A 24697-nucleotide genomic window follows, 5' to 3' on the forward strand; every position below is an offset into this window, starting at 1 on the left:
AGACTGAGAAGGAGCAGTCAGAGGAGGCGGAGGGACCAGGAGAGGGTGTCATCACAGAGCCTAGGGTCTGGAGGACCTCACAAGGGTATGGGGCAGTCAATTGGGTCAGAGGTCCTGAGAGCCCACAAGTTGAATGGCCGTGAACAGGCAATGGGGTGCTCTCTCCTGGGCCACTCTCTTCTCTCTGAGGGCTTGGCCCCACCCAGGGCTCCCATTATGGTATACAAAGCTAAAGGTGCAATATCTCCTCCTTTATGCCTCGTCTCAGATCCAGAACCATCCATCTAACTGCCCCCCCGGGACAACTCTGCTCAGATTTCTCTTGGGCCAAGTCAACATGTCCCAAATGTTACTACTGTTCTTTTGTTGTCCCCCTGCAACCCTCCATCTCCTACACCATTCCCCACCCCAGGAAGCCGGGAGCCACCCCCTCCCTGCACCCCATCACCATCCTGGCACTTTTGTACCCCCGATTTCTCTTCTCCGCATCCCCTGTCCACCACCTTCATGCAGCCCAACGTAACCTCATGTGTGCAAGCCAGTCTCCTGGCCTCTCGTCTTGCCTACTTCCACCAGGTGCCATTGGTTCTTCATGTACTGTGCACCAGACACTGCTCTAGGGTCCAGGGAACCTTTATTTGCACAGCACTTATATTCCAGTGGGAGAGAAAGACAACAAACAAATCACAAAGGAAAATATCAGGGTGCTTAAAATGGTGGCCTGGTAGAAGGTGCCAGGGTGGCTACTTCAGGTTGGGGGGATCCGAGGAGGCCTCTATGGGAAGACAATATGACAGGAAAGGAGCCAGCCACAGTAAGAGCATGGAAAGAACATTCCAGGCTGAGAAAATAACAAGAACAAGTTTCCCGGGGAGAGAACAAGCCTGGCGTATTGGAGGAGCTGAGAAGGTGCCTGTGGCTGAGCAGAGGAAGGGAAGGTGTAGGGGAATGAGAGGGGTCCAGGGAGGTGAGCAGGAGCCAGGCCACGTGCAGCCCATCAGCCAAGGCAGGGAGCTGGGATTTTATCTTAAGGACAACGGGGGCCACGGGAAGGTTTTTTGCAGAGGAGTCAACACCCTCGGGTTTATGTTTTTGAGACCCGCAGCCACCTGACGCTCTCACAGTGCAGGCAAGAGACAATGGGGACCCCGACGGGCCGGTAATGAAGGATCCCCCAGAGACACAGTTTGGGGTTTGGAGTCAAGTCTTCTGCAGATGATTTGAACATGGAGGATGAGGGAGAATGATGGGTCATACCTAGGCTTGGGGCTTGAACAACTGGAGTACGGTGGATCATTCCCTGAGATGGAGGCGTATGAAGAAGCAATAGGTTTGGGAGATGGGGAGTGAGGAGTTTGGTTTTGGTCCCATCGTGCTCCATTGCCTTGTTAGAGTCACCAAGTATACATGTGAAAGTCTGCAGGTCAAGGAGAGTCCAGAATGGAGATAAAATTTAGGAGTCATCGGCTCATAGATGGAATTTAAAGTCATGGGCTACCTGCCATTGCTCCATGGAAGAGTGTAGATAAAGGAGGGGGGAGGGTGCGGGCCCACCGTGGGCTCTCCCAGACATTAGGATGTCAGACAGAAAGGAGCTGACCAAGAGCCTGGGGAGGAGCAACCAGCAAGTCAGGAAGAAGATGAGAAGATGTGATCCCAGGGAGGCTAGGAGAAGAGGGGGTGTCAAGAAAAAGGATGTGGGCAGCTGTGTCACCTGCCAGGTGAAAGGTGGGGCAGAACATTCCAGGCAGAGGAAGCCACATGGAGGGAGGCCCTCAGGCAGAAGGAGCAACGTGAGTTGAAAGAACCCAGAGAAGTGGCTGAAAGCTCTGGATGAGAAAGTGCCAAACCTGTCTCTGAGCTCAGAGCCACCACACCTTCCCCGGTCCAGGGCAGGACAGGAAGGCCCAGGAGGCTCTCCAACTCCTACCTGACCCAGGAGGTCCTGTGCCTCCCCCACCTCTGCCCTTCCTTGTGCAGCAAGAGGAAGTACAGGGCCTGCTTTGCCTGCCTTGCCTTCTGTTGTTGGGGTGCAGGGACTGGGGGTGAGCCCAAAGGCAGTAACCAACTATGAGTTAGCGCCAAAGGGCGTGTGGATGTCAGACCCCGTGGAGATGGCTCTCAGCCCCAACTCCTGGTTGTTGCTGGAATGCAGGAATCCTGCAGATGGGCCTAGAGACTGCCTGGCTGGCCCACTCGGGCAATTGCACCCCTAGTTCCTCAGAGGATTGTATTGGACTCACATTATCCTACCACATCATTTGGATGTGGGCGGCTGTGCTCCCGAAGCCATAGCCTCAAAGAAAGGCCTCTTGGCCAAGCTGGGCCCCAAAGAGACCAGAAGGCCTGGGGATACAGACAGTCGAGCCAGCGTTTTGCTGGCTTCCTTAGCCTTTCCGGGGATCTGGCTTCCAGAATCTACCTCCCTGGAAAAGAATGGAGATGTCGATCGGTTTATCCAGCTGTGGGGAGCCATGGTCCTAAGACTTGGACGCTCGAGAACATGATCAGCAAGGAGAAGAGGCCAGGGGCAGCTCCGGAGCTGGTGTGGCCCCCTGGAGGAAGTGAGTCCTGGAGGTCCCAGAGCAGGATGAGGGGAGACACCTCCCCTCGGGACAGAGCAAGCAAAACAGCCTCTGACTGGGGCCAGGAGCAAGCCCTCTCCTTTCCAAAGCTCCTAAAAATACATACATTTCTGATCCATCTGAGCAGCCCAGCGACCTCATCCCTGCCTGTGACAACAAGCCATTCAAAATAGTCTGCCAGGCCGAAGACCAGCTACCTCCACGGCAGTAACCCGTGGAAGCTTTACACTTGTGACCCCGAAGTCCTCTGTTTGAGAACAAAAAGTGACAGGCAGATATGTGTCAGATGCTCCATGCCTAATAAGAATAACAGGAGACGGCTTAAAAATCAGCAGCAGAGTGAAAATAGTTGACACACCAGCAACAAACTTGGAATCTTCGGGAGTCAGAACTTGAAGGAAGCTCAGTCAGCATGTAGTCCAACCTCCTCGTCCTTCTGGCAGGAATGTGGGCCCAGAGAAGGGTGGCCCCTTGTCCCCAAACCATTGCTGAATCAGGACAGAAGCCCCTCCTGAGTCCTGGCTCAGCGAGCACCCCTCCCTGCACAGCCAGACTCGCCAAAGCTCTGGAAGCCAGGACGCAAGGTCCGAGGAGAAATGAGCTGGCTCGAAGCCATGGGTGGTGTGGGGGATTGTGGTTTCCATCCCTCGGCCCGTGTTTTGCTCAGGTGTCCTGGCTGAATGGGCCAGTGCTTCTTCCCATGATTCACAATGACGAGACAGAGAACAGCCACCTGGCACCCACCCTCGCGCCAAGGGACTGGTTTCTGACATCAGCAGAGGGGGAGGCCCCCCCAGGTGTCCTTTCTCTTGCCCGAGTCCCAGATGTGCTGGCGATGTGAGTAGGGAACTCTGCCCCGGTCCTCACCGCATTCAGCAGCACCCAGGTTTAGAAGAGCTGGTGACAACTTGTATCACTTCAATGACATCAAGCTGCATCCAGCAGTCTTGACACACATGGGAAAGCTGGCAGACCTCTGAGCCACCATGACTGCCTCTTTCTGCAAAAGCTGCCTTTTAGGACAGAGCTGCCCACCCAGGGGTTACACCTGCCAGGCCCTATCCATGAAGCATTTATGTGTATTGAGGCACTGAACTTCCCAGCAGCCTACGAGGTCTGCCATCCTCCGAATGAGGACACTCAGATGCAACAGTAAGCCAGAGATGTAGAGAGAATCATACCCTGGTGGTCCGACTCCACCCACTCGCTCTTGACTTGCACACAGTGAGAGTCTTCCTCCGAGCCTCTTTTTCCTGCTTCCGTCCTGCTGCTTCTGACCTGGCCCCCAGAGCTAGAAGCATCCCTTTTCCCTGCTCCTCTCTGCCCGTGATGCTGCCTCTCCACCCCCTTGCCAGCCCTCCACCCCCACCCCAGAGCCAAGCAGTTTACAAATTAGGACCTTCAAACCCAGCAGGGCTTCCTCCTCCCGGGTCTGCCACTGTCCTATCTTAGGCTTTTCTTATCCCGGATCGCCAGTTTCCCGCCACTTTCTTTCCCTTCCCATCTGCACTATATGCCACTGATGCATTCAGAAAGAGTGGACGGAGCACCCGCTGTGTGCCAGGCACTGTGTAAGATGCTCTCTGCTGGGAGAGACCGACAAGAAAACCGGCAAACATAACCGAGTGTAGTGAGATCTGTTAGGGAGGAAGGCACGGGGCTTCGGGAGCACTTGTCGAGAGGGAGGGGTGGTCATCTATTCCTTGGAAAGTTCTGGATAAATTCCCTCTCCAGCATGGGATACAAACCCTTTGTAAGCTGCCCTCAGGCTGCCTTCTCAGCTCATCGTCAGCCCTCACTCTCCTCTGCATAATGCCCCACTCTGCGCTCTGCTACAATACTCAGATCTCCCCAAACATACCATGCTATTTCCCACCTCTGGATCTTTGCACATGCTTTCCCTCTGATCCCTTGGGTGTTTTCCCTGTGGTCAGTTTAGAGGACCCCTTGCTCTATTGAAAACGTCTACTCTAAGCCCCCTCCGCTATAAAAGCCAATTCCCCACCTCGTCCCTTTTCCCCCACATGCAGGACACCTTCTTTTTACTTGGCTTTCCCGTCACACTTTATACATTCCTCCATTAGCAATTACTCTTTTTAGTCATTTATTCACTAACTGTTTGGTGCCAGGCACTGGGCCAAGTGCTGGAATCAAAACAAATGAACAAAACCAGGGGAGTTATCTGTGCTCAACCAGCTTACCGTCTAGTGGAGGAAAAATCAGACCTGACCTCTGAGCCTTCCCACAAACAAGAGCTTGGGGAGCTTGTAATGGCGGAACGACCCTCAGGATGTCTGGGAGGAATTTCTCGAAGAAATGACCCTTGAGCTGAGATCTGAGGAAGGAGAAGTTAGCTCCATGAAGGGGGCAGGCAAGAATATTCCAGGCAGAGGGAACGGCATGCACAGAAAGCTGTGTGGTGGGAGGGAGTCTCGTGGGTATAAGGGAGCACATGAAGGCTGGCGAGGTGGAGAGGGAGGGGGGTGGATCAGACCAGAAAGGCTAGTAGGGTCCTCAAGGGTAGGGCTGTGTGTGTTAGGCTAAGGAGAGCTGGCTTTGTCCCCAAGAAGAGGGCAGACACTGAGGGTTTGGTAGGCAGTGACATGGCCAGGTGTGCATTTCAAGAAGGGCTCTTCTCTGCTGTTTGGAGAATGATGGAAGGAGGGTCAGAGTGGGTGATGGTAGACCAGTTAATCCTCCAGGCTGGAGATGATGCTGGACTTGGTGTCTCTGGAGAGAAGGAACAGAGTCAAGAGACATTTAGGAGGTGACATCAACATTAATTGTAGGTGGATTAGATATGGGAGTTCTGTGTCATTCACCCCGGAGAGGACTAGTCATGAGTTGGGCTGAATTTGAAGGGCCTTTGGGACATCATGTGAAAAATCAATAGTGAGTGAGTGGCTGTTGGCTCCAGAGCTCAGAGAAACACATGGGCAGGACAGAGAAGTCTGTGACATGTCTGCATGGAGGTGGCATTGGATGAAATGGGCCAAGGGGTATGGATGAAATTGACAAAGGTGAGAATATTGCTGAATCCTGAAACTAAGGACTTTTGTCTTAATTATCATCATGTCCCAAGAGACTGGGAACATAGTGGGTACTCAATAAATGTTTCTTCAAGGGATGGACAGATGGATGGATGGACGGATGGATGGATGGACGGATGGATGGATGGATGGATGCATGGATGGATGGGCGGACGGATGGATGGATGCATGGATGGATGGATGGATGGATGGATGGATGCATGGATGGATGGATGGACGGACGGATGGATGGATGCATGGATGGATGGATGGATGGATGGATGGATGCATGGATGGATGGACGGACGGATGGATGGATGCATGGATGGATGGATGGATGGATGGATGGATGGATGCATGGATGGATGGATGGACGGACGGATGGATGGATGCATGGATGGATGGATGGATGGATGGATGGATGGATGGATGCATGGATGGATGGATGGATGGATGGATGGATGGATGGATGGACGGACGGATGGATGGATGGATGGATGGATGCATGGATGCATGGATGGATGGACGGACGGATGGATGGATGCATGGATGGATGGATGGATGCATGGATGGATGGATGGATGGATGGATGGATGCATGGATGGATGGACGGATGGATGGATGGATGCATGGATGGACGGACGGATGGATGGATGGATGGATGGATGGACGGACGGATGGATGGATGGATGGATGGATGGACGGACGGATGGATGGATGCATGGATGGATGGACGGACGGATGGATGGATGCATGGATGGATGGATGGATGGATGGATGGATGCATGGATGGATGGATGGATGGATGGATGGATGGATGGATGGATGCATGGATGGATGGATGGATGGATGGATGGATGGATGGATGGACGGACGGATGGATGGATGCATGGATGGATGGATGGACGGACGGATGGATGGATGCATGGATGGATGGATGGATGGATGGACGGACGGATGGATGGATGCATGGATGGATGGATGGATGGATGGATGGATGGATGGATGGACGGACGGATGGATGGATGCATGGATGGATGGATGGATGGATGGACGGACGGATGGATGGATGCATGGATGGATGGATGGATGGATGGATGGATGGATGGATGGATGGATGGATGGATGGACGGACGGATGGATGGATGCATGGATGGATGGATGGATGGATGGATGGACGGATGCATGGATGCATGGATGGACGGACGGATGGGCAGACGGGTGGACTGATGGACAGCCAGTGGTGTTTCATGACCGTCATCCTCACTGCTGACTGACTTTAGCTTTAGGCTGTAGCATCCCTGCTGTCCCCCCCGACGTCAGAGCCAGGCTGGGGAGGCTGTCCAGAAATGACCAGGCGCCATCACCTCCCAAGAGGCTCTCTGCTGGACCCAGGGCTTTACAAGTCAGCTGCGCACGCCCCTGCCCCTGGGAGTTCATGGCCCAGGACACAAGGCAGACCAGACAACACAACTCCATAAAGGCAGGTTCTGAGGGTTATGGGAGCACGTGAGAGAGCCAGGGGTATCCCTCTGTGCCCCCATCAGGAAGGGAATGTGTTTGACAGGGACTGATCCTGTATGAAAACTTTAATGTTTGTTCATAACAGTGCTCTTCACATGTAGAAAGAATGTGAGAGATTTAGCCAACGGTGAGGTCGGAGGGTGCCCAATCCAGACAAGACTCCCCTCACCTCTGATACGAACTGCAAGTTCTGGGGTGCCTAAGACCATGTTCAGGTTCGATAACGCACTGAAAGGATTCACAAAACCCACGAAAGCTGTTATGCTCAGAGTTGATTACGTCAAAAGGACACAGATTAAAACCAACCAAGGGAAGACGTATAAAGGACAGAGACCAGGAGGCCACCCTGTGGAGTCATGGACAGTGTTGCTTGCCCAGCATCAATGTGGGACAGTGCTCATGGAGTATCACCAACCAAGGAAGCTCACCGGAGCCTTGGTGTCCAGAGCTTTTATTGAGGCTCTGTAGCGTGAGCATGAGCCTTTGCCCACCTAGCTGATCTCTCTCCGGCCTCTCCAGAGTTGGCCGATACTGTGTGACCAAAAGCCCCCACCCTAAATCACGTTGCTGGTCCTTTTAGTGTGGCCAACCCCACCCTATAAATACCCCCTGTGACCAGCCCTTACCTTAAATCGTATTGTTGGACAACCAGTGACCCTAGGCCTCCAGCCAAACAAAGACACTCCCATACGGCATAACATTCCAAGGGCTTAGAGATACCTCCCAAAGGCAAGGACAAAGGCCAGACTTCTTTTGGGGCGAGGTTAAATTTTTTATAAGCAGAGCAGCACCTCCTCCTTCTCTGTTCCCACCTGCCCTCACCTTCCTCCCCGACTCCTCACTGCAGCGGACCAATTTCTTTCTGTATCTGTGTTGAGGGAGGAAATGTGTGTTTTCTGTTGTCTTTGTTGCTATAAAAAGTGTTGCCCCCCACACAGATCTTGTGTACTCTTCAGCAATTCTTTGGGGCCGAAGAACACATTTTATTAGGAAAAATGGCTTGTCTTCTGCCAGAGAGTATTGTCCAAAGCTCAAGATCTCCTTGGGCAGAGATGCAAAAGTAGATTACAGATCAGTCCACTTAATGGTGAATCAAATAAGAAATTCTAGAAGCCTTTGATGGCTAAGCTTATTATTCTAACATATTATTTCAATTAGCTCTTTAAACTACTCACCTGTGCCACAGCCTGTGATGCTCTGTAAATGAACCTACGTCCCAACTCCATCCCACAGACGGCACCCCTGGCCCTAGCAATGTTCTCCTCTCGCTAAAGTGTTCTCGTGATGGCTCCATTTGCTGCTGCAGGGTTATGAGCAGCTCCATTTGGAGCAGCCAGCCTCCTCCCTCCCGCCCTCTCTCCCCTTCTCCCTCCCTGAGGCTGGGGCTGGGAGCCGGGAGGAAACCCTAGAACCAGTTACCCCTCTTCCCACAGCTCTCCTCTTCCTTCTGCTGACCCTGGTGGGGATGGATCTGACCTTGCAAATGGTGACCAGCTGGGTACAGATGGGGATCCCAGAGCCAGGATGGGGATCTCGGCAAGAGTATTCCTGTTCAGTAATTCGCCTCTAAGAGAAAGGGAAGACATAGATGCAGCATCCAGCCACCTTCTAGGATGTTAACAATTCAGTGTGATTCTTAAGACTCAAGGCTCTAATTTTATAAGCTCAGTGATGTTTATTATGACATTGAAAGACCTGGCCTGGGTCACCCGGGAGCTGCGAAAGCTCCATGGTGGAACTCCAACAGAGCAGGTCCTGCACGGAGGTGCTATGAGCCAACCCAGAACAGTGGCAAACACAGCCCCACCAGGCTGGGGGCCCGATGCATTCAAAGCCCCCAAATCTCTGCAGCTTGGAAATGGCTAATGCATTCATCACGAGTCTTTGCACTCCTCACTTGAAAAGCAGCAGGAGAGAACAAGCTCCGAGCAGAAAGCAGATGTGCAGCAGGAAGTCTGACTTCAGGGCCTGATTGGGCTTAAAGACATCATTCCTCCCCTGACATTCCCATGTTGGATACCCAGTAAGAAAGTGAGTGGGTGCTTGTCTTCGATTTCCCACATTACTTCTAAGTGAGTTGAAGCCAGGAGGATCATTGGGTGGGGCTGCATTTCTTGCGATGGTGCTCAGAGGATTTCTCTTTGGAAATGGATGGATGGTGCCTCCCAGGCCTGTGGGTAGCAGAGCCATGCAAGGGACTGACCCAACTTACTGGTCTCAAAGAAGCCAGTGAGCTGCCGGCCTGCGTGGGGTTGTGGCCACACCATGAGGGTCCACAGCAGAAACAAGACCCGCGGTGTCAAAGAGAGATGATCTGGGGGTGGAGGTACACATAGGTGCGTGGCACATCCGTGCTTTTCCCTGGTCACCTTTTTTGTTTTTTTTCTCACATTAGCCCCTAAGGGATCTAAAACTAATGGGGCAGTTCTGCTTCCCTGACACGCAGAAGATGGGCGCCATTTAAAATGTACTTGCCTCTAATTGTGCCTTCCCTTTTGACTGCTTTTTGTCTTCTTTTGATAACGCAGAACATAACACGACACGACAGCATCCCCTGTACCATCGTGACCTCGGTAATTATTATTCCTAGGCAGTAGCTGCTTGCTTCCTTAAAAGGGGAACTTTCTAGCTCTTGTTTTTACTGGTGCATGAGCCTCATGTTTGGGTAGGCAGCAACCATCAGGATGGAGATCTCAAAGTGGTTTCCACCATAAATACCCTGTATGGGTCTCTGGACTCAATTGTCACCTCTAAGAGAACCCACTCTTTTCTCTTTAATCAGATTTCCATGTGAAAAAAGGATGGTGTCTACTGAGTGAGAAAGCACACCATGGCAGTTTTAATAAGTGCATTCTGAGTGTACCTTTCGGGTAAATAGCTCCAATCACACGCGTGATTACATTGGACAGTGGATGCGTGACAGCCTCTTTTGAAGGCTGGCTAGGTTTTCCTGCCTCAAGGAGAAGCCAGCCGTGGTCCAGGGGGCACCTGTGGTGCTCTCTCAGACCCGAGGGACCCAGGCTTCCTAAGCTCCTTTCCAGAAGGATCCTGGGGGTTGGGGCCCTGATTTGGCCAGAGTGGCCTTGAAGGGGGAGACATAGCAGAGGCCCATGAATTCTGCCCATGAAGGTCTTAGGCAGGCAAAGAGATGCATGGAAGTGCATAGAAGAAAGAGCTTATATTCACTCTCACAGCCATAACAAAATACCACAGACTGGGGGGTCTTAAACCACAAAATTTCATTTCCTCAAAGTTCTGGAGGCTGGGAGTCTGAGGTCAGATTTGGTTTCTTCTGAGGGCTCTCTACTGGGCTTGCCAATGGCGACCCCCTCACTGCATCCTCACAGGATTGTTCCCGCGTGCGCTTCCATCCCTGGGGTCCATCGGTAGGTCTAGATTTCCTCTTATGAAGGAAGAGACACCAGTCACATTGGACGGGGGCCCACCCTAACAGCCTCGTTTTAACATAATCCCTCTTTAAAGGCCCTGTCTGCAAATAGCGTCACGTTCTGAGGTACTGAGAGTCAGGGATTCAACACGTGAATTTGAGGCGGACACAGTTCAGCCCAAAACACGGTTATTCTCCCCAAATGGGAAGTCTTGCCTGAAGGGGATTTCATCACTGCCATGAGGGCTCTTCTAAGGCCCCAGACACACCCTCTGAGACCTCACAGGGGCCCGTCACTCAACACCAGGGCTTCTGCTAGAGTTTTCTGACTCTCTTGGCCAAGGTGTGGACTGGTTACCTTGCTCTATTGTTTGGCTAAGACAAAGTGCGAAGTGCCTTTTGGGCACCAGGCTGTGAGCTTCACAAATATCTCACCCAAGTCCTTACGATGAGCTTCTGATGTAGCCACTATTTTCATCCCCGTTTTACAGATAAGCACACCTAGGCCTAGACAACAGACCCTTTCCAGGGTGCCTGAGCTGGAAAATAGGGGTGCCCAGGCCCTTCTGACTCCTGAGCAGAGCACTCACTGCTTGGATGCTCTGCCTTCTAGGGATTTTAGGCTTCTGGTTCAAACAAAGCCCAGGCCCAGACTGGCCCGACTGGCCCAGCTTAGGGGGCCCACAGGCCGGACATGACCCTGGCTCTTTGAGGATGTCTGAGGTGTACCTCCAGCACCAATGGGAGGCCGTCAAGCTGACTGGCATGGCTTCAAGAAGGGTGCTTGGGGGAGGGAGGGGCAACAACCCTGTCAGCCAAGCAGCTACGTCTCTCCTTGCCTCCTTGTTCCACCTGGTTGTACCTGTCCCCGTGGCCGTGCTTTCCTAGCCCCCTGTGAGGCTGAGCAGAGAAGCAGCTAAGAGCTCCAGCTCCAGAGTGGGGGGCCCATGGGGGCTCTGCTCCTCACGAGTGCACGGTCCAGGACAAGTTACACGAGCCTGCTGTGCCTCAGTTTCCTCCTGTGTAAGTGGTGAGAATAGCAGCACCTGCTTCCCAGGCTTGGTGTAAACATGGAAAGAATGGATGTGGGTAAGAAGCACAGTTGGGGCTCAGTGACTGTTACCCTGATGACGATGATGATGACAATGACGACGATGATGACAATGATGGTGATGACGGTGACAACGACAATGACAATGATGATGAAGACGATGAAGACGGTGATGACAATGACGACGATGATGACGATGATGATGACGATGATGGTGACAGCAACAAAGACAATGATGAAGACGATGATGAAGACGGTGACAATGATGACAACGATGACAATGCAATGATGATGATGATGACAATGACAATGATGACGATGACGATGATGGTGATGATGGCAGCTCCCACCCCAAGAGGAAGAGTCAATCTCTCCACTCCCCAGGTGGCATCTGCTCCCTGGGCTCTCATCACCCTGCAGACTTACTGTGCTGCACCACCTTTTCCATAAGGACCATGTTGCCCAGAGACCTAGAGCAGACAGGGCCTTTGGAGAAGTGAAAGGAGGTATAGGCTCGGGCTAGCCTGGGTAGGGTGCATGCACTGTACTGGCATGTGCTAAGGGGTCTGGGTCCTCTGGTCCCAGTTCCTCCTGAACGACTATGAAGTAGAACTGGGGGAGAGGCTCTCCCCTCTCTCTTTGTGTGATTACTGGCCATGCCTAAGGCATCCAAGCCAGCTCCCTCACCCCGCTACCGTGTGCTCAGGAAGGCAAGCTCATTTTAACAGCAGAGGAAGTAAATTGTAGTGGGAAAGAGTCCACCATTCCAAAAGATCCTGGAGTTTTTCACAAAGATAGTTCTAGTCCCCAAGCCCTCCCTGGGTGCCCAACAGGCTCTGGGTTACTCACTTTACATTCATTATCCAATTTCATCCTCTCCATGTTTCCAGCAGATGTTTCCATCCCCATTTTACTGAAGAGGACCCTGAAGCTCAGAGGAGTCAGGTGACTTGTCCTATGGCACACAGCTAGGGGTTCAGACTGAGGGCTGTCAGACACTAACGCCCATTGGGTGCTTTATGACCACACACCACCCTCACAGAAAGACTAGCCATGTATTTCATCACCTGGCCTGCACATAGTTTTGGCGGGGGTGGGGGGGAGGAAGGGGGTGCAGGGAGGGAACAGATAGACCTGTATAAGCCTCTGGGGAGAAGGAGCTGGTGTTTTCACCTAGCTTCTTTGGATTCTCTTTCTGCATTATGTCCTTTAAGAAAAATCCCCAAGTTCTCAGGCTGTGGCTAATGCATCTCCTCCACCTTCTAGATTAGATCTGACAGCCTTCCCAGGCTGATACAAATCGTAGCATGGTTTGCCCTGGTAGCGAACACCTTTTCTCCCCACTGCCCCCTTTACCAGTGTCCCCCCTACAGTTATCTACTACTGCATAACAAGCACCCCAAAGCTTAGTGGCTGAAAACAACAAGCATGCATTCGTTCTCCTGATGCTGTGGGTTGCTTGAGCTCACGCATGCAGCTGCATCTGTAAGAATGGTCGTTTCAAATCCAGAGTCCCTGCAGCTGAAGCACAAGGGGCGATTGCTGTATCAGGTCAGGTCATGCTGGACAATACCAGCACCCCATATACACAGTCTTTGACCTCATTTTGCAAAATAAGAAACTGAGGCATGGGAAGAGAAAGGAGTTTCCCACACAAGTAGTTAGTGGTGGAGCTGGAACCAGAACCCAGGCTGCTGACCCCAGGCCTGGGCCCTTCCCCCTACCCCCAGTATCTCCCTCATATGGAAGGCTCAGGGGCCCTGATAAGGACATTTGCAGCTCAGTTGGAGGGGTTTGAGGCTCTCTGCAAAGCTTCCCTTCATCCCGGAATCAGCCAACAATTGTGACGGAGAACCCCAACACACCAAGGAGTTCTTCAAAGGGAACCCTAAGTTCAGGAGGCTGTTCCCTCCAGGATCCTGAGCTGGCAAGGGGGCAATCACTGCAAGCAGGAATTTGACAGACTCACAAGAAGCACAATTAGATATGACCCCTCTTCTGACTTCCTTTTGCTCCTGGATGTCACCATCCCCGACTCAGTGCTTCTGCTGCTGTGTCTGTCTGTCTCCTCAAGAGCAGTCACCTGGCAGGGCCTGTCCACCTGGATTCTCTGCCCATGCATCCCACACTGGGCTGGACACAAGGGGCTTGGCGAACAAGGCTAGACAGCCTGGCTCAGGACAGGCCAGCAGGCCCCCTGACCTTGGAATTCCTTTTCCTATCCTTTGGTCTTCTTTACCAAAGTCAATCCACTGATCCTTTTCTATATTTCATTCTTTTTCTCCTTACTGTATATGTGTTTTACAACTATATTGAGATATGATTAACATACCATGCAATTTACCTGTTTCACGTGTACAACTCAAAGATTTTTAGTAGACTCATAGGGCTATGCAGACATCACTATAGTCTAATTTCCAAACATTTTCATTCCTCCAAAAAGAAAGCCCAGGGCGCCTGGGTGGCTCAGTTGGTTAGGCGACTGCCTTCGGCTCAGGTCATGATCCTGGAGTCCCGGGATCGAGTCCCGCATCGGGCTCCCTGCTCAGCGGGGAGTCTGCTTCTCCCTCTGACCCTCTTCCCTCTCGTGCTCTCTATCTCTCATTCTCTCTCTCTCAAATAAATAAATAAAATCTTAAAAAAAAAAACAAAAAGAAACAAAAAGAAAGCCCATACCCATTAACAGTCATGCCCCCTTCTCCCCAGCACTCCCCGCCACCAAGCCCAAGACAACTATTCGTCTGTTTTCAATCTCGATAATTTTGCCTATTCTGGACATTTCATTTAAATGGAATCCTATAATATGTGGTCTTCTGTAGCTGGCTTCTTTCATTTAGCATGTCTTCAAGATCCATCCATATTATACCGGGTGTTCTTCATTCCATTTTTATTGCTAAATGGGTGCCCATGTGTATGGACATATGTTTTCACTTCTCTTGGATATACCTAGGACTAGAATTGTGGGGTCGTAGAGCAATTCTATGATTAACCTTTGGAGGAACTGCCAGGCTGTTTTCTAAAGCAGGTGCATTTTACATTCCCATCAACAGGGGTTGAGGGTTTCAATTTCTCCCCATCCTCACCAACACTTGTTATTGTCCATCTTGTTTATTATAGCATTCCCGGTGGGTGTGAAGTGGTATTTCATTGTGGTCTTGATTTTCATTTCCCCAATGCCTAATGATGTCGAGCATTCTTTCATATGCTATTGGCCATTTGTTTATCTTCTTTGGAGAAATATCTCTTCAGATCCTTTGCCCATTTTTTTTTAAAGTAGGCTATTTAAAAAAATTATTTGTAATTATTCTTTTTATATTCTAGATACAAGTCCCTTATTACATACATGAATTGCGAATTTTCTCCCATTCAGTGAACAACTATCTTTCTCATTTTCTTGATGGAGTCCTTTGAAAGCATAGAAGTTTTAAATTTTGAGGAAGCCAAGTTTATCTATTGGTTGCTTGTGCTTTTGATGTCAGATCTAAGAAGCCATTGCCAAATCCAAGGACATGAGATTCACCTCTGTGTTTTCTTCTATGTGTTTTGTAGTTTTTGGCTCTTACATTTAGGTCTTTGATTAATTTTGAGTTCATTTTTATACATGGTGTGAGGTAGGGGGTCCAACTTCATTTTTTTTTGCATTTTTGGGGGGATATCCAGTTGTCCAGCCTTATTTGTTGAAAAGATTCTTCCTTCTCCATTATTTCTTAGTACCTTAAAGATACACTCTATATGCATCTTGCACTTATTTTTAAATTGTCATTTAGTTGAGAAGATTCCTCTTTGGATATTTTTTTACTGGAAGTTGATATATTTAGAACCTGATTTGATTTCTTATTAGATAGAAGAGGCAAAGTTATGCTGCACTAGCAAACAACCCAATCTTAGTGCTTTATTCCTCACTTGTGCTCAAGTCCAACGTCAATTTGTAGGGCGAGCTCTACTCTTCACAATTACTCAGGGACCTGCCCAGGTAGAGTCTACATCTTTACATAAACAGGCTTTCACAGTTGCCAGGGCTGGGGAAAAGAATGTGGTGGTTCTTAGAAATTTCCCAGAATGCCTTCTTAAACAAATGGTATCTAAAATGGTAGCAAAAGTTTTTAGGTACTTGGAGAACTATCAGAGAGGGGCAGAATGAACACAGGCTCAGAACCTAAAACCCTGATCTGCCGCTTACCATCTGTGTTGCCTTTAGGCAATTTATCTGACTTCTTAAAGCCTTTATTTTTTTTTTTCCTGTATACAATATCCAACTTGCAGGAGAAGTAATGGCAGTGTATGTGGGTATCTAGCAAAACAGCAGGCAGATAACGGGCATCCAACAAACAAGAAGTCCCCTTCTTCCTCATCTGTACCAGGATGCCCCTCTTTGGTTCATCATGAGACCCTCAGCAGAGGTTAGGGCTGGGATAAGGACTCACCATCCCTGCTTTAAGGGGCAAAGATTGCACTTGGTCTGGGTGCTGCCAAGTGATCACAGCACTGAGCAAAGTTTTCTTTTCCCCTATTTTTAAAAACAACCCAGGCATATTCAAAGTCCCATAAAAATCTAGTGTAATAATCCACCTTAAGCACGTGCATGCCTTACCCTGTCATTTCCTACCCTGCTACAAAGAAACATGAATACCCATAAGGAAAGACAACCTGAGGGTACTTGGTTCTAGCATGCTGTCAGAGCTCTGAACTTGCTTCAGAAGCATCTAGTTCACCCCACCCAGCGCCATCTGACTTTCCATGAATGAGCCCAAAGAGGGCACTTGCTCTTGTGGCCTCCATCCTGAGACAGAGGTACCGTGGGGAATTAGAGTGGCAGATCTTCCAGGAGAGTAATGGGCCCAGCAGAAGAACAGGGAAGGGACCTTCCTACTGCAGAAATGTCACCTGAGGCTGCCTGAAAGGAGAGCTCCAGGCTGCTGACCCCAACTGTATCACCAGGGCACAGCGAATGTGCTGAAACATCCATGACTACCTTTCCCAGGTGCCAGGAGGACACGGGGCTGCTGGAGGAAGGGTGAAGGGTCAGGATGCCTCTCCTCAGGCAGCTAGGATGTCCAGGTCTGAAACTCTGCCTTTTTAAAACAAACCCAAGGAAAAAACGTCCCTGCCTCCAAGACAGTGAAGAGCGGAGGCACCTCCTCTTTAGCAGGGGTCCAAGTACTTGAACCTGGATCCTGATTATCCTGAGTTCACTAGCACTGTAGAGTAGAAAGGCAGGCATTGCCCCTCATGCTCCCACCTCTCCAGTTGTTCTCTCTTGCTCACAATCCATCCAGAGCAATTCAGCAACTCTTAGCCGGGGACTTACAGTGTGCCCGGCATTGTGTAAGGTGCCAGGATAAGTTAAGACTTTGTTCCTGTTCTCAAGGAGATTAGAGTTGTCTCAGTCTCAGCTAATAACAACCAGTTTCTTAAAGCACTTTTTATTAATGTACACTATACATATGGAAAAGTGCACATAGAATAAGTATGTGCAACTCAGCTCAGTGAGTTTTCACAAACTAAAACCAGTGGCCAGGTCAAGAATGGAACGTTATCAGAAACCCAGAAACCCTCCCTCCCCTTTCCAGTCGCCACCCTAAGATACCTGACTTCTGGTAGCAGCAGGAACCAATTTGTACTGAGTGTGCCTTATGCACCAGACACCGGTATAAGCACATCTATTGGCTCATTTAATTCTCACCCATGGATATGAAGGCACGATGAGTGGGGCACGCAGCTAGCAAGTGGGAGAGTCTAACTCTGAACCCAGATGGTTTGTCTCCAGAGCCCTCCTCCTTGACGACTAACCCTTACATTTCCAGCCCTGGAATCGATAGATGCCACTCAGGAAGTGCTGCCATTGGAATGCATTAACAATGCTCCTGGATCAGTTCTGCGGGGGGTGAGTGGGCTGGAGACAGGCCTTAAGGAATGGATAGGGGTGCCCCTAGCCCATAAAGGGGAGCTGGGAAGCGGAGCTGGGAGTGCAGGGGTCCTGTGTGGTGAGAGCAGGGTGGACACAAGTGGGGGCGGGAACTGGAAGGGCTTGTTGGAGCAGGATTCTGAACAGCATCGGGTGTTGCGACTTCGTTGGGGCAGGGAGGGACTCGCTGCAGACAAGAAGCCACGGTCAGCCCCCAGGAGTGCGACTGTACCCGACCTACTTGCTTCCCTGGCTCCGATGCGTGGCAGAGAATGGGACCCAGCCTCGCCAGGAGCGTCCTTGGCTTGGCCTCTAACCAATTATTCATTTTTGGTTGTACAGGCTTAAGAGCGGAGCAAAATGCTGTGGTTGCTTTCACGCGTGTTCGGGCAGGGTTAAAAAAAAAAAAAAAGACTCCGTGCCCATCTTTTGAGATTCTTTTTAACCCAGATGGCAGGAAAGAGACATAATCAAGTTTAAAGATAATTGACAAGATGGAGGCAAACAGGGAAGATAGCCTCCCGGAAAGTCCGCGTGGGTCAAGCCCTTTGTGTGTGCAAGACCGTAGGTGGAGGCGGCGGCGATCGAATAGCAGCAGGGCTACAACGACAGAGAAAGGAGAAAGGGTGGTGGTGTCCACTCAGGACGCCTGGGAAGGCTGCTTGGACACGGTGAGCCTTGATGGAGAGGTGTGATTTGGACTTAGGGCGGGAGGCGAGGCGAGAGGTTGTTATGCAGAAGTATCCAAGTGAGAAAGCCAAGCCGCAGCCAGAACTTTTGGACACCAGGGTTAGACCCGAGGAGAGGGCGGAGGCCCTGGAACTCCAGCTAAGGAGGTGGGGCCCTGCGCCTCCGGCAAGGGAGCCTTAGACGCTCCCGAACTCCCAGGGGACTCGCCATTCACCGTCACGAGCCAGACATCCTCGGCCCCGCCCTGGCCGACGCCCGCTCACCTCTGCACGCAGTGCCCAGGACTTGCCCCGCGCCCTCGCGGCCCCGGCCGGCTCGCCGCGCCCCTCCTTCCCGCCCAGCCTTCCGCGCTCCCCCGCTCGCCGCGCAGCGCAGCGCCGGCTCCTCCCGCGGCTGCATTGCAGACGCCGCCGCCGCAGGGCGCGCCAGGGCCGCGCCGGGAGCCGAGCCCGGGTACGCGGGGGGCCTCTGGGCGCGGGTCTCCAGCGTGGACCCGACGGCGCCGCGGAGCCGGGAGTCGGCGGGTCCGCAGCGCGGGGTCGGGCAAGCTTGGTCCGAGCGCCCCCCGCCGCGCGGGCCCCCGGGGAAGCCTCTCGGGGCCGTGAGCCCGGGGGAGCGGGCGCGGCCGTCGGGCTCCGGGCCGTCTCTGCCCTCGAGTGGACCGCGGCCGCCCCTCTTGCGGGCCTCCGCGAGTCTGGGCGGGGAGCGGGCGGCGGCGTCGCGAGGGGCCCTGACCGGCCCGGACCTCGCGTGCGGGCGCCCGGGGCCGCGGGGCCGCGCTCCGCCCGCACCCTCCGGGCCCGGCCGCCGCCGTCCAGCGCGGCGCCGCGCGGCTCCGGCGCAGTTCCGGCGCAGTCCCCGCGCCGAGCGGCTCCGCGCCCCACACCTGCCTCTGCCCGGCTCCGGGTGACGTAGAGCCCTCCGATTGGCCCGTGCGGCCCCGAGGGCGGGGCCGAGGCCGGTGAGCTCACCGCTGCGCCCCGCGATTGGCCCGGGCGTCGCACTCGGGCTGTGGCGGGGAGACAGCGGTACCCGGAGCCCGACTCGTTCCAGCTGCGGCGTGTGGAGCTGAGCGGGTTGGGCCGGGCTAGGCTGTCGGGGCCGGGCCGGGCGGGGCCGCGCGGGAGAGGAGGAGGAACGCAGAGGCGGCTCGGCGCCAGCCCGACCGAGCGGTGGCCGTGCTCTCCAAGTCCGAGTGAGTGTGCGTGTGGCCGAGGGGAGAGTCGGCCGGGCGCGTGCGGGGCGAGGGCGGCGGCCGGCGGGGGCGCGCGGGGCGGCTGGGGCGCGCGGGGGCGGGGCCGGGGGCGGGCGCGCGCCGAGCCGGGGCGTGGGGGGCGCGCGTGTTCGCGCGAGGGGGCTTGGGGTGTGTTTGAGGAGTGGGTGCGAGGACACGCGCAGCTGTGGAGGGGGAGGGGGCGTGAGGGGCGCGCGTGCTCACGCGAGGGGGGAGTGTTTTGACGCGTGAGTGTGCGTGGGCACCGGCGTGTGTTTACGGCACGGGTGTGAGGGAGGGGGTGTTTGGCCGAGCGTGAGAGGCGCGTGTTGATGGAGCGAGGGGGAGAGCGTGCGCGTTTGGGAGCGGGTGTGCGAACACGCGTGTTTACAGAGCGAGTGGGGAAGGAGGGAGCGCGCGTGGATGGAGAGCGCGAGGGGACCGAGTGTGTTTTGACGCGTGAGTGTGCGCGGGGCCGGCGTGTGCCGATGGAGCGCGCGTGTCTGTGAGGAGGTGTGTTGGGGAGTGGGTGTGAGATCACGCGTGGCCTTGGGGCGAGTGGGGGTGTGAGGGAACGGGAGGAGCGAGGCAGAGCCCGCGCGCGTGTTGATGCGAGGCAGCGGGTGTGGGGACACGCGTGTGTGCGCGAGGGAGTGGGAGTGTTTGGGTGAGTGGCGGTCTGGGGGCGCGCGTGCGGGGAGTGGCCGCGGCGGGCGGGCGGGCGGGGGCGGCGGGGCGCGAGCCGCGCGGGCGCCCACGGAGCCGCCGACTGGTTTTTGTCTGCGAGGCGAGCCGCGGCGGCGGGCTTTTCGGATCCAGCGCCGGATCCCCGAGGCGGGGGACGGGGAGAGGGTGGGGACAAGTGCCCCCGAGGCGGGGAGGAGGGAGATCCAGGTGCCCCCTCGGCGCGGAGAGGGTGGGGTGGAGGACAGGTGCCCCTCTGCGGGGAGGAGGGGGAGACAGGTGCCGCCTCGGCGGGGCGCGGGGAGAAGGCGGGAGGCAGGTGCCACTCGGTGAGGAGTGGGGGTGGACAAGTGCCCCTCGGCGGGGAGTAGAGGGACATGTGCCCCACGCTGGGGAGGGACAGGCGCCCCTCGGCAGAGAAGAGGGGCGGGGACAGGAGCCCCCTCGGTGGGGCGTGGGGAGATGGAACCGGACAGGTTCCCTTCCTTCGAGGAGAGGGGAGAGGGCCTGGGTCTGGTGCCTCCTCCACCGAGAGAGGAGAGAAGATCCAGACCGGCGCTCCTAATGCGGGGAGAGGAGAGAAGGGTTGGGACAGGTGCCCCCTCCGCGGGGTGCTGGGAAAAGGGCCGGGACAGCACCGAGCTCAGCCCCAGGCGCCTCTGCAGGACTAGGCGGTTGGAGGCTGCCTTTCCTAGCAAGCCAATGGAGTGAATGAACGTTTTATTAATGTGTGCGTAGAATCCGGCGGGGAAAGTTGGTTGAGTTCAGAGACTAAGAGGTTTGGAAGAACTTGAGAGTTTGGCTTACCTGGAACCAGGACAGGAAAGGGGCATTGACCCTTGCTTCCACCAGCCACGCTCAGATGGGCTGGAATAGAGGCTCCGTGTGGCCTTCTTGCATTTACAGGATCTCCTGTGATTTGATTTAGGTATTGCACAACTTTAAGAGGTGGCCCTGATGGTGTTCGGTTGTTTGAGACTTTTTCAATCTCGGTAGGTTTCTGTAGGCATCAAAACAAATTTTTGAAAGTTTAATACTATTGCAAAGTATCTTCATCAATTAGTTTACCGGGGAATGATGACAATTTCAGTCTATTTTATATTTTGTCCACTATTGCTTCGTATGATTTCTACTGATTAATCTGAGGTATGTAATTAGCAAAGCAGATTCGGTAAAGGGAAGAAGTGCTGTCTGATATTACAGAAGTGCCTCATGTATGTGTTTGGTTCTGTGCATTATATTTCAGTCACCAGGGAAGCCAAAACCTGAAATTTTAAAACTGTGCCCCCCCCCCATTTTGTCATATATGGTAAAATGGCTGGCTGTATACAAAGGAAACCTTTTCTCTTTCTGCCCAAAGGAATTTTTCAAAGAGTTTTCCTACAGAAATCATGTCATAGAGAGAAACTGCTGCCTGGGAACCTGGTAAAGAGAAACAGGTTCAGCAGGAGCACCTTTCATGGTGTTTGTTTATAGGAAAATAGTATTTTAAGACCAGAATTAGACAATGGCAAATAGCTTACGTATTTTATTTTCTTTGTATTAGATCTAGAGAGTAACCATGTTTAACGTTCTAGAAAATAACATTTATTTACAGGATATTCATTTCCCCAATAAATTTAGTTTAGTAGTGAAAACAGAGAAATGCTGTAAATATCTAAGAGACCTCCATTCAGTCATCCTGATTAATTATATGCCACAGAATCAAAGTGGAAACACAGTATTTAATGCAGTAGTTAAGAACATCATATTATTTAAAGATTTTTTTTATCAACTTTTCTGCTTTTGTGATACACACACATAGACACACACATTATTCGTTTTTTAGGGCCCTGCTGGGCCTTCCTGTGTAAAATAGCAGTATCACTGCTGCAGGCTGTTCATGTTGGACTGCTTTAGAGAGCATAGACAACAGGCTGAACTGAGGATTTTTGTGCTTAGTGTGAGAAAGATAGTGAAGTTAAAGAGTTGACATTGAACTTCCCTGGCGGAAGCCCCGAGGCCCTTATTGATGGCTAAGCTGCAGGTGCTGTCTCAAAAGCCCTCATCTTCTGCCAATGCAGGAAATGGACATTTTGGGGATCTAGAATTTCCTTTGGGAACCGTCAAAATTTTTCTGATGTTTTCCGATCATTGCTGTTGTGAACTTTTCAAGCTTCAGAACTGTGCTTGTAGGCTGCCTTTTTTAAATGTCTAAGGGGAAATTGTTAATACATTTATTTAAAACGCAACTTTAGGAATCACCCAGAAAGGTCAGTAAAGACCATTTTGTTAAACTTGGCACCGTTCTTTAGCTAGTGCAGTGGTTTCTGGAAGTCATTTATCCTTAGCGGTGTGCACTTTCCCATCCCTTTTCCAACCATTCATTGTGTGTCTGCCATGTCTTCTCACATTTAAAGGGTTTTGCTTTCCCTGGCTTAAAGTGGCTTAATATTTGTATTCCATCGATCTTTTCAAAAAGAGACTCTCTTAGTGGTGCCAAGTCTTCATTGTTAAATATCAACCATGGCATCCTGTCACAGTATATAAGATGAATATTTGGGAGCTTATTTCAGTTATATATTCCCTTGCCAAAAAGCATTTGGCATGAACACGTGATGTAGTTTGTATACATCGCCTCTTTTTTTTTTTTTTTTAATGATTTAAGGGAGCTTACAGAGATACAGGCATACCTCATTCTGTTGTGCTTCGCTTTAATTGCATTTCACCGATAAGGCGTGTTTTACAAATTGGAGGTTGGTGGCAACCCTGCGTGGGAGGGAACAAGTCTGTCGGTGCCATTTTTCCAGCAGCATTTGCTCAGTTCGTGTGTCTGTCACATTTTGGTAATCCTTGCAATCTTTCAAACTTTTTTTTTAATCGTTATATTTGTTAGCGGTGATCTGTGATCAGTGATTATGACTTGCTGAAAGCTCAAGTGATAGCATATTTTAGCAGTATTTTTTAATTAAGGTATGTAGGGCTTTTTTAGACAGAATGCTATTGCACACATAATAGACCACAGCATAGTATAAAAGCAACTTTTATAGGCACTGAGAATCAAAAAAATGTGACTCACTTTATTGTGATGGTCTAAAACCAAACCCACAGTATCTCCAAGGTATGGCTGTATATGTCACACAGTGAAGCAAGATAAAAATAGGTGAAATAAAGAAGGATAAGGCCAAAGGAAAGGGAGGGTACAGGAAAGGGAAATGGGGGTTCTAATGAAGTTAGTAACGTTCATTCCGTAAAATCTTACGTACTTTCTGGAGACAGGCCATAAACTGCATTCTGGGCTTTGTGACAACGATAGACGTGATGTAGGGTTAATTTTGTCTTCCTTACAGCTGACATGGATTTTCTTACATTCTGTGTAAGGTCTGACAGCCAACCAGGACTTTTCAGTGCTGATGGGAGAAGCCCAGATGAGATGCGCTGAATGACATTGAAGGCTGCAGGTCACTAGTAGTCACATTTAACATTTGGGAAGTGCTGAGGAGCCTGCTGCGTGTTGGCACCTAACAGCGTGAGGACAGTGCAGCTCATGATCGTGGAGACCATCACTTGTCCCCTTCCTGAGTGGATTGCCCTGAAGTCAAATGACCATCTTTCTTTGCTCTTCTCTGACAGGTTTAGACATGGATTAACTCGCAGCAGGCAGGCAAGGGGATTCCGTTACCGGCAGGACATGGTTACATTCCACCCGCTAAGCAGTGTAGCACAGACACTCATTACTGTCATGGCGCCGTACTTTGTAAATAGTGTCTTTGCTTTTTGTACCATTGGGGGTGGGTGCATTGACAATGCCTGTGTGACCGTGCTTGATGCTTCATTTCAGTAAAGCTTTTTTTGTGTACTAACAAATTTTAGTTTCGAAAATATCATGGTACCACCTATAATTTTTTAATTTTATGTTGTCTTGTTAGCACCGAACGTAGAGCATACACGTATGACATATGTCGTGTAGAAAGATCAGTCAACACATTTTTAAAAGTACCTATTATAGGTCAGCTGTTAGGCAAATTATAACATTATTACAAATTGGGGGAGGGTAAAGTATGGAAGGAATTTAATCAGAGTGAATATAGGAGTTAAGCTAGTGATGCTAAACTTACATAACATTTTTGTAATATTTAAAGTAATGGCAAATAACATAGGTTCTTCCAAATTCATTAAATTAACTTTCATCAGCTACTAAGATGAACTAGTTTCCATTTTTTTTCACCTTTTGACTTTCACCTCTTTCAAATCTGATCCCACTTTCTTAGCCAGCCTTCCCCCGTCTCCCAACAACTACTCAATATTCTAAATTCTCTGAGCCTAACCCACGTCTTATTAATGAAGCCTTTCCCCTCATTTCCCAACATAGATTAGCGGCTCTTTGCGGGGCAGGGTGGCACCTAAGCTGTATCCTCCCCTCCCCACCTAGCATAATGAAATCTGGGAGCTGGAGTTTCATGACTGCTATTGACAGACAGAGTACATGTGTGGTGTTATTTATTGGATAGAGTGAGAAGAATGTGTTGGTTGGGAATGCGTTTCTTTAGGCTGAAAGCACACCTACCTCTGACCCTACCTAGTTCCTGCACTCAGTTCAGTCTTGTCTGTTAGTCAGTCAGACACAAATGCTGCAGGATCTCCCATGC

General features: G+C 51.5%; 1 protein-coding gene across 13 annotated transcripts in view; it reads left to right on the plus strand.

Moving 5' to 3' along the window:
• CAMTA1 (calmodulin binding transcription activator 1) overlaps window positions 1-24697 on the plus strand; it is an 869134-nt gene that overhangs the window by 797305 nt on the left and 47132 nt on the right. The window contains exon 1 of one of the 13 annotated variants that reach the window (XM_027625531.1): window positions 19184-19367. The exons of the other annotated variants lie outside the window; for them this stretch is intronic. The gene's annotated coding sequence lies outside the window, so the exon portion shown is untranslated. Of the gene's footprint in view, window positions 1-19183; window positions 19368-24697 lie in introns of those variants that run through there. 13 annotated transcript variants of the gene reach the window in all.

This window comes from Zalophus californianus, chromosome 4, assembly GCF_009762305.2.
Source record: "Zalophus californianus isolate mZalCal1 chromosome 4, mZalCal1.pri.v2, whole genome shotgun sequence".
Taxonomy (NCBI): domain Eukaryota; kingdom Metazoa; phylum Chordata; class Mammalia; order Carnivora; family Otariidae; genus Zalophus; species Zalophus californianus.